The sequence below is a fragment of the Alosa sapidissima genome, chromosome 1 (assembly GCF_018492685.1).
Source record: "Alosa sapidissima isolate fAloSap1 chromosome 1, fAloSap1.pri, whole genome shotgun sequence".
Lineage (NCBI taxonomy): Eukaryota > Metazoa > Chordata > Actinopteri > Clupeiformes > Clupeidae > Alosa > Alosa sapidissima.
In genome coordinates this window covers 44,680,758-44,696,071 of record NC_055957.1, presented here as the reverse complement: position 1 = coordinate 44,696,071, position 15,314 = coordinate 44,680,758, and the positions used below count along the sequence as shown (strand labels likewise).

At 40.9% G+C, this 15,314-nt stretch overlaps 1 long non-coding RNA gene across 2 annotated transcripts; it reads right to left on the bottom strand.

The window, feature by feature from the left end:
* Positions 1-12,235: 12,235 nt before the first annotated feature.
* LOC121715690 lies at positions 12,236-14,669 on the bottom strand. 2 transcript variants are annotated; one of them, XR_006033666.1, is made up of 6 exons: positions 14,556-14,669; positions 13,683-13,799; positions 13,456-13,557; positions 13,135-13,210; positions 12,883-13,015; positions 12,236-12,511 (listed from the first exon to the last, which is right to left on the bottom strand). It is a non-coding gene; the product is annotated as an uncharacterized LOC121715690 (long non-coding RNA). The 2 variants fall into 2 exon arrangements; XR_006033665.1 differs by having other exon boundaries at positions 13,456-13,799.
* Between the last annotated feature and the right edge of the window lie 645 nt (positions 14,670-15,314).

The window sequence follows — 15,314 nt, the reverse complement described above, 5'->3', positions numbered from 1 at the left end:
AGCATTGCCATTTGTACCTGTAATGTGCAATGTCTTATTCTTCACAAACCTGAATTTGCATAACTGAAACACTACCACGATTATTTGTATGCCATTATAAACTAGATGTACCACATTGCGGTACAAAATATGACCACCGCTCAGTCCTGTACATCCATTCCGCGAAAATAAATCATATTAATGAATTTGTCTCCATCTTCTACTCCATCCCCCACTCTTGAAACTTTTGTGTATGCTTGTTTGGAATGTGTGTTTGCGGGCCGCACACAAGTAGCCTACTGGCACTGCAAAGGTGAATAGATTTGTAGCACTTGCCAAAAAATTTGTAGCATTGTTATAAAACCTTTAAAATATCTAAACAATTACAAGTAGGACAGTTCATCACAGTCCATCCATTGCAACTGGACTGATGAAAGGTACACCTATAGGCTACATTGTATTTGGGAAAAGCAGAAGGTAGCAGCATAATGTATTTATTTATTTATTATTAAACAAAACAATCCCTGTCAGTTCTATGCAGTTTTCAACAGCTATCAAGAAGAGAGGTCACAAAATTAAATACCAGTAGTCTAAAACAAAATGGCGTTTTACCCAGTGGTGCAGATAACTGACATGTCCAAAAGGGCCTTCATGTAATGCGTTGCTAGACTGTTCATACACATTTTAACGGGCCAAGTTGAAGAGCTACTGTCCGTTATTGTTTGTGCAAATAATATGCTGATTCATGTTCCCTTGCATTTTGCAACTATGAGGTCCATGGTTAGTCTGGCTTTCGCCAGACCAAGCTCAATCTTTTAAGAAATCGAAAAGGAATCGGATCAGGCTGAGTTCACCCAGCCTAGTCCATGGTAGGCGCCCGATAGAAATATTGTTTAATTTTGCGATTGAGATATCCACGCACTGGCGCCCCCCCTGCGAAGTGTTCGACCCCGGTTTCAGAGCTATTCTAAATGCAAAAATGCATAGAGGGAGTTATGACAAAACCGTGACTGTTAACAAACTATAAGCTATATAAGGTAGGCCCTATTACACAACATAAATTGTCACTAGGCTATGCTGGCGACCCAAATAAAATCTCCTTTGGGAACCAATGGCTTACAGTATCAAGCGGACTTAAGCTGCTACCTCTTTGCGAAAAGTTAATAGTTTTGCATATCAGTAGTAGGCCTAATGCATTTCACGCAGCTGTGTGAATCACGGAAAGCGACACTTCTAAATGGAACCCAACCCACTGTACAGTAGCTCAAGGTCTGTGGCTAAAACAGCCATAATGAAAGTGTTATCATTGTTTGGATACTTCACACATACGTGTTTTTTAATCGCATAGACTACTACTACCAAGCTGGAATCAAAGCACATCGACTCCCCTCTCACACCCTAAACACGCACTTCGAACAAACAAAAAACGTCTAGCCAATAGGCAAAACTGTATTGGACCGGTGTAACGTTGGTACTAAATCATCCATCGCAAAGAATGATTTTTGTAGCACGTGCAACAAATATGTGTAGGTACAGCCCTGCCCTGGATACATCTCTCAACGTGCGCTTTAAAACATTTGGTTTAAATGGAGATCACGGGTGCATTAATAAATCTACATTGCGGCCAGATGACACAAATTATTCATTTTGACGAATTTATGTAGTTTCAGTCCTAGTTACTTTGAGCCATGCTCTTCCTTACTTGAATCACCTTTGAAAATAGAGGATTGAAGTAGCCTATATGGGTGTGAACGTTGACTCAGATGCTTTTTGAGACTTTGAGCTAAATGTCCCAGCCCGGTGTTTTGGATGCATCATAGACAGGTTATCTTTCAGGTAGCCTATATTTTCCATTAGAAAACCATCATGTAGCGAACGTGTTGTGGCTAACTCACTTAGCTCCTGTTAGTAGCCTAGGTTATGGTCATAAGCAAATGAGATGACAGTCGAAAGATGCAATTAGTGCTGTTATCAATTTTCTTGGTAGCCTATAACCGCATGGTTTTCTACAAATACATCAATCATCAAATTGGCCTCCATCACTCAACCAATGCTAACGGTAACATTATTTTACCTACTCTAGGCTATTGATATAACTTAAGATTAATGTAGCCTACCTGCAGTAAAAACCAAGCATGTCCGATAAACATTCTCAGATTTATTTTGGCTTCAAGAAGAAATGGGAATTACATGTCATGCAGAAATCATCCTACCCTTATTAGACGTTCTCTGCGGTAAACTACAGTCTTGTCCTTGTAGGAAGCGTAGTGTCTTTCCAACCCACTTTAGATTAACTTCCAACAAAATTACGTCTCACTGCAACGATGCGCCATCTGGTGGACAAACGACTACGTAACGCCAATACTGGAAATGCAGCCAAATTATTATTATGATGAATATTTGGTTTTCCTTTAATCCTACTGAATTTGTAATTATGTATCGGCTGTTGTAATTGCCGATACTGATGTATGTGCGTTCCTGTGTGTGTGTGTGCGTGTGTATATGTGTGCACCACCATCTACAGGCAAATGAGTGTACAGTCACTAAATGTACACATAACTTAATTTTTTTAGACCCCCCCATAGATGAAATTCTACGAAACTTGGCATACCCCCAGAGAATGTCAGGTTAATCATACACATAAAATTTGGTGCAGTTCTGAACATCTTATCTGAAGAGAGGGGCGATTAAAGCAGAATGATATTGCATTTTCATTTTTTACCGGGGGGTGCAAATCACAAATGAGTGATTATGGGCTAGGTTGATGTGGGCCCTTGAGAATAAACATACCATAAAAATGTCTTCATCCTTGGTGCCACGGTTCAGGTAGTTATTTAGGAAAAACTGCATTTTTTGGGTTTCGGGGACCAAACGAAATTTTTCCGTAAAAGTCTAGTGGGGCTACATACCCACCACATTTCATGTGCCCCGGTGGTTCGGTGTCCCGGGTATCATTGACCAAAAATTCAGGAAGTAGATGACGGGAAAAAAAAAAAAAAAAAAAAACTTTGACAATCCCTATATGACCGCTTCGGTCATAAATATAACCTGCTGTTACTTATCATTATACTATATATCATATTGTACTTAATAGTGTAGTTACACAAGTGTTCTCTGTACTGTATGCATGACCTAACATTCCCTTGTCAAATGCATGCTGTTTCTTTTTCAGTATTACACAGCACCAGTGATACTTTTGTAATATTTCTCTTTTCCCACAGACTTGAGCTGTCTTTTTTGCCATGATGTTAGATGGCGAAAGCAGGAGTACTGTAGGTTCATATATCTCAGTAACTGACATCTCAAAACACCACTAATAGGGTCAGGGTATGTGTGAGATGTTTTCCTATACCGGCAGAGCTTCAGTTGCCTAAACACAAGTTCTCCTCCATGTGAAAGGGATAACAGTGATTTCGGTCAAAAGGGCTCCTTTTTTAACACACACACACACACACACACACACACACACACACACACACACACACGTCAAACATCAATATGACCAGATCACAGAGACACAAGGAAAGGTCACCTTCGTCCACAGTGATATTTCTCCCCTGTGAAAGCTGGTGTCCTGGGGCCAAAGGCCATCAATGGCAAAGAAAAATGGAGAGATGGGATGGGAAAAGGAAGCCGTTTATGGGATAAATGTAAACATTGCAGAGAGTGATTGCACTTCAAAAATAGATGTCTGATGACTTACGATCAACAGGAGCTTAAAAGCCTTACCCTTACAGCTTCATACTCATTTTGATGCTACGCTGACCTGCAATAAGGAGAATTGAGTCTCAGGAATTACTGATCTGTAGAATGAACACCTGGTATTGCACTATGTAGCGTTGTTGTTGCTGGTGGAAGCCTGACCTTTGCATCGGTTTTAGACAAAATGGATACCCCCTTAGCACTAAATGGGCACAGTATGTTGAAAATTGCTGAAAAGGGGATTTGCTATTTTACTTTATGGGGAAGGGTTACTTTAAAGTTCACACGACTGACTGATTTAATTAATTAAATAACAATAATTATTATTATTATAATAATTGGTTTCATTTGTATAGCACCTTTCATACACAGAGTGTGGCTCAAATTGCTTTACATTTAGAGCATTTAACACAATAATAGAGAAAAAAAATATTATGTTTCCATATCCAAATCCCAAAAAGAACACCCACCTCCCATGTCTAGCAGTAGCTATTTTGTCTGAGTGATGAACAAATGTAATGAATGATGAATGAATCAGTCAATCAATGAATCAGTAACCATTGAATTTTTCCAACCGAGGTAAAGGAAGGACACTATACACACTATGAATGTCACATGGTGGGAATAGCAAGTGTGGAGAGTACAGCTAATGCTCTGTCCATCAGCAATGCAGGCCAGCCTTAATGTCACTGGATCAATAATCTATCGTCAGAAGCCTGTGAGGTCGAGGTCCATTGGGGTTTAAAGAACATGTTAGTGCTGTAAGTCAAGTAGACTCAAACCAGGTAGGTGTGGAAAATATTTCAAAATGCTTGAAAGACAATACTGACGTGATCTTGCAAGTTAATAATACAATAAATGGTAAAAACCCATGTAGTGGGAATTCACCTTAAATACATTATATCTGATTTCTTCCTTGGATAATTATGTATTAATGACCTATAAAAAGATGCTAACCTTAGGCACAACCAATAGAGGATTGATAAAATAATGTCTGAATGCTCAAAGCTCACAATCAAAGTGAAATGGTTTTTAGATTGCAATTTAAAGAACTGCCTTTGGCATCCTCTATTTCTTATTGATGATACAATAAAAATGTCATGTTCAAATGGAACCACTTAAGACAAACTGTGCACCCAAGCCTGTTCTAATTATTCATAATGAATATTCTAAGGCATGGGCTGTTGATGTGACAGTGTTGTTGTTCCCTAGCTTGACAGGCCGTTGCCAAGAAGCAGAACCCTCTCAGCGGTTAGCAGTTATATTTTTGCCTTGTTTACTAGCCTACATAAAGTAGGCCTATCTCACTGTAAGGGACTGTTCGTTATTTATTGAAGGGGCCACCGGAGGAAAATAGGGGAGGGTCATGTCTTTTTATTCTTTCTTGAGGGGAGGGTCACCCAACTTTTTTTTGTCTAGGAGGGGGGTCACCCAACTTTTTCATTGATTTATTCATGAAAACAGCAAAATTTCAGGCACCCCTCTGCACACCACGTTTAAGTAAGTAATTAAGTAAGTATATACTCTTTTGATCCCGTGCGGGAAATTTGGTCTCTGCATTTATCCCAATCCGTGAATTAGTGAAACACACACGGCACACAGTGTACACACAGTGAGGTGAAGAACACACTAATCCCGGCGCAGTGAGCTGCCTGCTTCAACGGCGGCGCTCGGGGAGCAGTGAGGGGTTAGGTGCCTTGCTCAAGGGCACTTCAGCCGTGCCTACTGGTCGGAGTTCGAACCGGCAACCCTCCGGTTACAGGTCCGAAGTGCTAACCAGTAGGCCCATGTCCTTCTTTCTTGCAGAGTAGGAGTAAAATAAAGGCCTCGCACTGTGGCTTTCAAAGAGACTCAGTGGAGACTGAGGGTAGGCACTAGCAAAGATTCTAGTGCGAATGTGATTTCTGGCGCCATATAATGTTCTCTTTCGTTCCATAGCTGTCAACATTGAACACTGAAAATAAGGGAGATTTCCAGGGTTTCTCACCCAAAATACGGGAAAATGTCAACATTCGTCCCCATTAATGTTGGAAGGGTTGCTACTTTGTAGTAGCAACAAAGTAGTCTACTTTATTCACGCCTAACAGCCTATATTCATTTGGTCAACTTTATACAGCCCTAAAAAGGCTAAATTTACCTTTGGCTTACTTTTAGTTTACCGTGTAACTTTAAACAGTGTGCATGCTTAACATTAGTAAAGCATACTTGTGCTTCATTCATCCACACATCCAGCTCCGTTTTGACAAGCATATCTACCAATAGACCTTGTTCCTGCCCATCTCTAGCTTTGCTGTCTCCATCCTTTCTGTTTTTGTTGTTTGCAAAAAATATATAGGCCTATTTATTGGTGACCAGCAACAAGTGCAATTTGTTAATCGCTGTCATTCTCTCTCCTGCGCAAACAAAAATGTGTTACATTCCAAGTAGCCTAGTGCATAATTCTGCTTCATAAAGAGAGAGAGAGAATTCCACACATAATCCTGTTTTCCATCAACCAGTTTTAATCATATTAAGCCTCATTTCATTTTCTCCTTTTCTCTTGTGTTGTTTTGCTCTTTTTTGTTGACAGTATGATTTATTTACTCACACTCTAGCGTGCTAGAGTAACTTTCCTTCATGCCTCTTGCATATGCCATATGACAGTGTTCCTCATCCTCTCCAACTTTAAATATGCAAAGGCAGCAGCAACAACAAAAAAAGTTCAACAACTTCAAAATCTTGCCAAGAACTATGCTTGCCGTTGGTTAAGCCCACATATTGGCAGCTTCTAATGTGGCAGGTGCGCTATCCACTCTTGGCTCTAATGTATTTGTATTCCACTGGTTTATTTAAAAGGACAGAGAGGTGAAGAGAAAAAAAAAGACCAATCAATTAGGCTTTCAAGGACCAGGCACCACATGCTCTGCATAAAGAGGCCTGAGTTTGATTTTACACTTTTTCTAAAAACACTGATCTATTCGACCGAAGGACAGACACAGTGACAATGCCAGAGTATATCGCACGACACCGAAGATACTAGGACATGTTCAGTTTAAAAATAGCAAACAGGATTTTTTAGATTTGCAAAACATTTCAGCCTAAGAACAGGGTATGTGAATTAAACATCACCCTTACAGTAGGTCTATGTATTTAAATGATACCCTTTGTATCCAGTTACCTTCAGCAGGGTGCTCCCTGCTGTCTTAGCGAGAGCCAAGTAATGGTTACTTATAGGGAGAAAAGGCCAAAGTCAAGCTTATTACATGGCCCATGCTGAACTAGGACAGTGGGGTCCATGGTGAAAATGATTATGCAGAGTGATGCAGTCACTGCATGAGTATTCACTGAGCCAGCAGGGAGAGAGGGAGGGAGGGAGAGAGAGAGAGAGAGAGAGAGAGAGAGGGAAAGTGGGAATGCTGACCCTCTTACAGTTACCAGATCCACCTTGATTCCCTCTCTCCCGTCACCTTCAAGGCACATTATACACCTTCATACTGATTCTGAGATAAGTTGTTTACTTGATATACCATCAGACAGATGGATGGACAGACAGGCAGACAGATAGAGGTACAGCTGGATAGATGGAACAACAGCCAGATGAGAAGACGGACAGAGAGACTTTATTGATCTCGAGCGGGAACTTTCTTCCATTACAATTGTACACAATTGCATTTGTCCAAAAACATGCTCCATCATTCATTGCGCAAGAGTTTAAAAAAAATCTTTCCTGGCACCAGAACTAGAGGGTGAGAGAAACGTTTAGTGGGCCCTCCCTCTCTCAATGAGTGACGTATTGACTGCTGGCAGGGCTAGATTAGTGTCGGCGTCCAGCATGATGTGATGTCAGTTCATTAGCTTTCCTCATTGGCTCCCAGTAGATCGGCACTCCATCCATCCACAAACTCAGTATCTAACCTCATCCAAGGTCGCGACGGTGAGCGTACTAAACAACAACGGTCAAATCCCAGATTCCTCCCCGCTATCAGCAGAGACACGGCTCGGCAGGACTATAAAGGCAAAAAAGTGGCTTTCTGCTTGTGGCTTTTTATTTTTTGCACTGCGAGTGGAGTGTGTACTTAGCCCGTGGCACAGTTCCGTTTACCATACTGTGAATGTAATTAAATCTAAGGGCTGCCAGTATTTGCTGGCGAGCAGTGCGGCCTCACATTGATCCTCAAACCGCCTTCCATCTGTCTAATTGGATTCTCCGTCCAAGCAGTGCCTGGGACACTAAGATGCGGGAGGCGAGAGCTGAGGACCCCCCCCCCCCCCCCACCTTCTCTCTCTCCGTCTTTCTCTCTTTTCCTCTTATTTTCCTGCTATCTTTCTCTCCCTTCATTCCACCCTCTGGTGCCCCTCCCCTCCAAAAAACCTCTCCTTCCCTCGTTCCCTTTTTCATACATTTCATCCAACTCGTCTTCCTTATCCCTCCTTCCCCAGCCAGTCTGCATCCAAGACAGTTGCTCAGAGCCAAACACATTTGTAAGGAATCTGCGACTGCATACAACATACAACATCTGCGACTGCATACTACATACAACACTCCCTTGTATCACCATAAAAGGAGCTCACTCATGTACTGTGAGTCTTCTTTCATGATAATGCACCACTTCAGCGGGCGCTGATGTGGCGATTGCTATGTTAATGAGCTGGGCGTGCTCTTCTCAAAGCCACTTATGTGGGCCGTATGGTGGGAGAGATGCTCCAGGTCAGTACTGCTGAACCAGCACTTTTCTGCAGGAGGTCTCAGGGCAACGGCACATTTGTCACATGCAGCAATGTAATAGCCTATTTGGGCAGAAAAGACTGTGTGTGTGTGTGTGTGTGCGTGTGCGTGTGTGTACACATGTACAGTATACACAATCCAAGCAAACACGAAGATGTACACACACCCACACGCATGGATATGCACACATGCATGGACAAAAAACACTGAATCTTCACCAACTCACTCCCCACTGAGGCAGAATATATATTTATATTTATATATATTTTATTTCCTTTCCTCTGATTGCAGTCAAATCTTTCCTGGGTGACAGACTCCAGCAGCCGACTGGTGGGAGGTTTGGTGGGAAACAATCAGACGGCTCCTCCACACAGTGTGATTGCTACACACGAGCCCTCTCTGCTCACAGGACGGCGACAGCACAGACACACTGTGCTGAGAGCACTGTGAGCCACCGTTCCTCGTCTCTGAGCTCACCAGGACTGTGAGCCCTCATCAGCAGTGCTAACAATTGACTGAGTGTAGCCCCTAAAAAAGGAGTATGTGTGTGTGTGTGTGTTTTTGTGTGTGTTTGTGTGTGGTGGGGGGTCTTGGTGGCACTAGATGAGTACAACACTCATGGCATTTTGCACATGTGGGACTCAAGCTGTGTGGACTCTCTGAAACGGCACTGGCTGAAGACAAAAGGGTCTGGTGCCCTTTAGAGGGTGTGTGTGTGAGTGTGAGGATGGGGGTGGCCAAGAGTGTGTGTGTGTGTGTGTGTGTGTGTGTGTGTGTGTGTGTGTGTGTGTGTGTGTGTGTGTGTGCATGTGTGTGTGTGTGTAGGGGGGGGGGGGGTCTCTTCCTGCAATGTGGACCAGATCAAACGGCCAGTGCTGCCGAGACAGAGCCCACTCCAGCCCTGCCTGTGATGTTTGAGGAGAGGCTTGGCCCCTGGCTGGAGGCAGCTTACATGTGTATGTGTGAGTGTGAGTGTGTGTGTGTGTGGGGGGGGAGTAGTAGTGCTGGCTTGAATGATGGAAGGGTAAAGGGGGGGCTAAAGGAGACTGAGCAGAGAGAAAGAAGGATAGACAGAAGAGGAGAAAAAGAGCAGAAAAAGATGGTGAAAGAGTTAAAAACGAGAGAGCAGAGAGAGATGAAGAGGAGGGGAGAGTGGGAGAGGGCGAGAGCACGAGCAGAGGGTGGTGTATGCTTTGTTTGAGGTCTGATTTGGATGGATGTCCCTAAATGTAAGTGAACATGCTCGGCTTGACGCATTGCCTTGGTTTTCGTTTTATTCTTTTCTCTCTCTCTCTTTCTCCTGGCTGGTAAACACTTATCCGATAATAAAACAATCATTTTTTTCTGAGCAGACGCAATCTAGGGCAAACCATTTCCAATGCTTCTCTCCCCTGAGCAATTTTTTTGTGTGAGGCTGGTGTGACTCAACCGGTTGGCAAGGTGACCCCAGAGCAGATCTTTACCAGTGGTGTTGGTGTTTCATCACCATTCACACACACACACACACACACACACACACACACACACACACACACACACACAGACACACACACACACACACACACACACACACACACACAGACACACACACACACACACACACACACACACACACACACACACACACATTTTATATACTTTATTTGATTCCACTTTACAAGTCAAGTTACATTAGGAATCAAATCTTCTGAATAATCCAGTAGATTAAAGCACACACAGTCACTCACTCACCCACACAGGGCTAAGGGCTAGATTAGTTGATGTTTACTGTCTCGACAAACGTTTTCATTTCTATATGTACATTTGAACCGAATCCCCCACCCCCTAGAACCTTAAACGGGCTTTGCTCAAGTTTCTCATTCTCAAAAGGGAGTTGGCATCATCACCCTTTGCTAGCTTTAGGTTACTGCGTTATGACCATCTAATGCCTTTAGAGATAACCTACTTTTATGCTGCTGAAGCAACACAATTGAAACTCATGAAGTAAAAGCATTTCAAGGCAAAAGAATCAGAGCGATTCAGTGTTTTTGTTTGGCCAAGTGTAAAGCAGCCACTAGAGGTCACTGTTCAACCTTAGTCGCATCAGCTCAACTCGGAGTGTTGAGCTCACAATTGCTTGTCCTCCCAAGCCTGCTCCCTCATACATCCCCCTTTAACCGCATCCATGTTTTCAGCTTGCTTTCTGTTTCTGTTCCAGTGCCTCTCTTCTATGATTACCTCTGATTCCGCCTTGCTTAAAGTTGTAGCATTACCGTATAGCTGACAGAATTCTTTTAGTCAATATATATTGGCTTTGTAAATGTGACACTAAGGCATTTTCTCCTCTTCAGTGAAGCCTCAAGTATGCATGAGTAACACAGAAGAATATCACATTCACATCTAACAAAAACAATTAGCATATTTCCACCTATGACCACATCCCAACATGTCGTGTGAAACTTATTTTAGGCATTTGATCAGAAAATGTATGGTACCTCTATATATACAAGAAAACGATGGCTGCATTGGTCAACGTCCCTTAATCCTACTGCAGTCCTAAGCCAGAGACCTATAGAGATGAGTAGCTATATCAAGCTTGTCTCTCTTCTGTCTTTTACTTGGCCTTTTTTCTGTGTATTGACATAACTGATCTGAAACATAATGACATAAGATATAGGCATCCTGGACTCTTCTCTCATTAAGTTCGCCTCTGATCCGGCAAATCCATGTGAGCACCACATGAACAACACATGACACGAAAGATCAAACCAAAGGAGAGAGACAACAAAGAGTGTCATCCATGATTACGCCGCACAGGAGGAGATGTCCTCATGTTCTTGAGATCTCTTCACCAAGGGGGGTGGGGAGCCTGTCAGAGACTAATGGCACATTTCAAAACCACCAGAAAAAGAAAAAAAACATCCCCATTATTTTTGACAACGTTCAACCATACCAGCCTTGCATTGCCATGACAGTTGACTGGATTAAGTACCCACTCGTCTCTCTCCTCTCTACAACAAATTCTAATATGTGACCTACAGTACTTCATCATGGAGATGATATTAGCCCTGCATGTAGAATTACAAAGACTTAAATGGACATAGTGGAGATTATTTTATGTCCAAACGATCCTTTGTCTAAGCACTAAGTGCCTTATATAATGCATTACCATAATTTACTGAACATATATTGAAGGACTAGATATTGAACAAAATGCATCATATATAACGGCATCTTAAGGATATAAGGAGAGGTATACTGTAGGACTGTCACTGGGTGAAAAGGCTCTGAATCAGGGAATATTCATAGTGATATATTTCCTGATATGTGTAATATCAGGAAATATATTGGTTGATATGCTCCTGATATTTTTGTGCCAATTGCCATATCAGGAACAAAAGTCCTGAATGGGACTGCGACGACATGCAAGATATCCAGACTTCATATTCTCACCTGATATGATCCATGTTTCAAGTATTAGCTACTTATATGACCCCGGACACCTCTTGTTCTTGTTCCCATATACCCCGATATGTCAAACATGGGACTACGCATATACAGCCCATATACTGCCAGGCACAGCTAATTTCGCAGGCATTTATGTGTATGCCTTTATTTGCTTTTCCATAGGCTTTATGCCTTTATTTTTAAAATTAATCCTGTGATTTATGTATGGTGATTTATGTAATGGTTTTAAATGTGAGATAGTACATAACCAACACTGAGCTTATTGTGCAACTTTAATTTAAATAATATTTCATATTAATTTTACATACACTTAATTACATTATTTACTTTGAATTACACCTGCTAAATCCCAATGACTTATTTTACTTTACCATGAAAATTCATATACGACAGGCAATAAAATTTGTTACATGGCCTTTATTGTATTTATCAATCAATATTCAAATCAACATGGCTTTCTCGCCTGCAGTAGGGGGCTTACGCAGTGACACTCGCCCCCTCTCAATGACCTGCCTTGAGTGAGAACAGAGACTTCTGCTTGACCACAGTGGTTTAAACAGTCCATGGTCTGGGTGTGAAACGTCCTTTAAAACATTTTGGGCCCTTGTCCGTACTCTTCTGGTATAGATGGTAGGAAGAGGTGCTCTGATGGTCCCTTTGGCAGTAAAAGTCAGGTGTCTGTAAAAAGAGAAAGAAAGTATATGTTACAATTGACCCTGTCCATGAATATAGTTAACTCAGCTTGTGTGACAAATAAAAGCAAACCCACAATAGCAGCCTAGACGTCAGGTGCAATAGTTAGAAGTAATGGAGATATGTATTACTGTTGTGCTCATAAGTTTACATAACCTTAGCATACACATACATTTAAAAATCATCTGATCTTAATGCCTTAATAAAAAAAAATGAGGAAAAATCCAACCTTTAAGGAACACTTATTTATTTACGATACATTATTCATTCACAAAGAAAATTGTTGTCCTTAAAGGTTGGATTTTTCCTCATTTTTTTAATCAAGGCATTAAGATCAATTTCCAAAAGTATTATACCTAATTGCAACACTGTCTGCAGAAGCTCTTGCCTTCTTGCTTAAACCACCTTTCTGATGCCTAACATAGATCCTCCCCCATCTGACGTGCAGTGCCAGCCTCTGGCTCCAGGCTGGGACTTGCTGGATGGCACCTGAAAAAAAATACAACAGCAATTGCTATACATTATGTTATTGTTGATTAAGATAAAAATCAAACATTAAAAAATAAGTTGGTAAGTCAATCAGGTGTTCAAACAAAAATGATAATTACCTTATGAAGGCACCCTTGCAACCATCATCATCAATGTTAATTCTTGATATCAGTTTATTTGTGAGGGTTTCAGTTTCTGTAAATAGAAAATAAGATTTAACTAACTTATGATTATGCTCAGTTTGGCATATATTCAACACATTATTTACATTACCACCAACATAATGGTAAACATGGCTAAAATTCAAAATTCAAGACTATTATTAAAAACTACAATAATGATGATTAGTTCCTGTATTAATGCATTACATTGCACATTTGTCAAACAAATTAGAGTGTGCACAGTGACATAGCCCTCATTCAAAACACACAAACACTTACAGCATGTTGAGGGCAGCAGCCATGGCTTCCAGACATAGTCAAGTAGCATGTAGTAGTAGCAGGACAGACCGACTTTGCCCTGGTCTGTTGATGGAGCCCACACTACAGTCATAACAACAAACAGACACATGAAAAAAGGGGATAAAATAAACACAGCAACAGACACAAATACATGCAAACACATTATAATGATATTTGCTATTCTACGTGTGTGTGTCTGTCTCTACTTGGTGAGTGAACTCTCTTGCGGGATTGAAACTTCTTTTGTATGGAAGTGGCACACATTTGTAATATTCCAGAATGCACTCGGTGTTCTCAGGGAAGCAGTCCTCACAACTCACTGCCTGCAAACAGAGAACAGAGGGATATTAAGATTAATAAATTGCAAAATAAGCTTACACATAACATGAAAAGACTATCACTGAAGCACTAATGCCCTCACATGCATCTTAAATAAACACATGCCTTGGCACAAGTCAGGTACAACCAAATAAGGGGTATGAAATGAAGAACATTTTGCCTAATGCTACCCATACATCAGAGACCTTTGACAAGATTTGGCTTTCAAGCTTTACTCAAAAGACTACAATCTTTTAATAATCTTACCCAAATCTGGTCAAGTCTTCTCGTGTAAGGATGGCTTAATATAACACTATACGTTACCCTTCACAAACTAAAGATCCCTTCACTTGTCGGCATCATATTGAGGTATGTCAACCCCCTGTTCACGTTAGCCTGCATAGTCATTAGCAGCCACTATAAATGTAGCTTCTAGAAGTTATAGCTAGGTTAGCTAACCTACTCATGCCTGATAACCTTGGCCATTTGTTTCAAACTTTACATCCATAACGAAATCTCAGACAGACGTATTGTTGAATATGATATTACTACCATTCCAGATATTCCACACAATGGTAAAGTTAGTTATTGGAAAAGTTAACATTAACAGCTAGCAGCTAACGTTAGCGATATTAGTTCGCTAGCTAGCAAACGTTAGCTGATTCTAACATGACGGTTTTGGTTAACATTAATGCTAAAATCAGTAATTTCCTAATTAATTCCAGTTTTCAATTGGCATACAAAAGTACTGTAGTTCTTACCTTGGATATGATGACAGCAGAGTTTGTACAGCTTGCAGTCAGATGCATGACAGAAAAGTGATGGTTGAAGTCACCACCAGTGGCAAGAGGAGTTCGTTAAAAAGTCAGTCAGGGGTGGGGGACGGGTATGCTGTGTGTGCGCATGCGCTTATCGAGAGGCAAAGCATAAGAAATCGTGGAAATTATTAGGCCTGCATATTTTAGTTACATTAAAATGACTACCAAACTGATTTTGTAGAAGTGTCAAAACATAGTAGCCAAGTGGGCTATTACTACTATTCTGATTATTAACATTATTGGTTCTCATATAGTTTGACGTCAATTTCATTTGAAGCCTTGTTTCTAAATTAAATCAACATTGGTTTATCAGTCACCCACGTTTTATAGACAAGTTACAACATGATTGATCCATTGTTAGTTGGCCCACAAGAAAGCTTGTAATGTTAAAATAGTATGAAATTATAGATGCTCAACTTTAACAAGTTTAATAAGCCTTTCTTATGTGTTATGGTTTGTAGCATATAGTATGTATTTATTTTCATTAGGCTACTGATTGAATTGTTGTTTATTATTGCTATTCTTCTTAATGTAGGCCTACTTCAAATTGTTTAGGCTACTGTTAAATTTAACTTTGTATTGTTGTTATGTGGCAACTCCAGCTGAACCGAATTCGTTTTGGCAGACAGCATTGGAGACAAGGGGAAAGCAGATCATTTAAAATGTGGACTTTATTCCTCCAACAGATCTCATGCATATTAT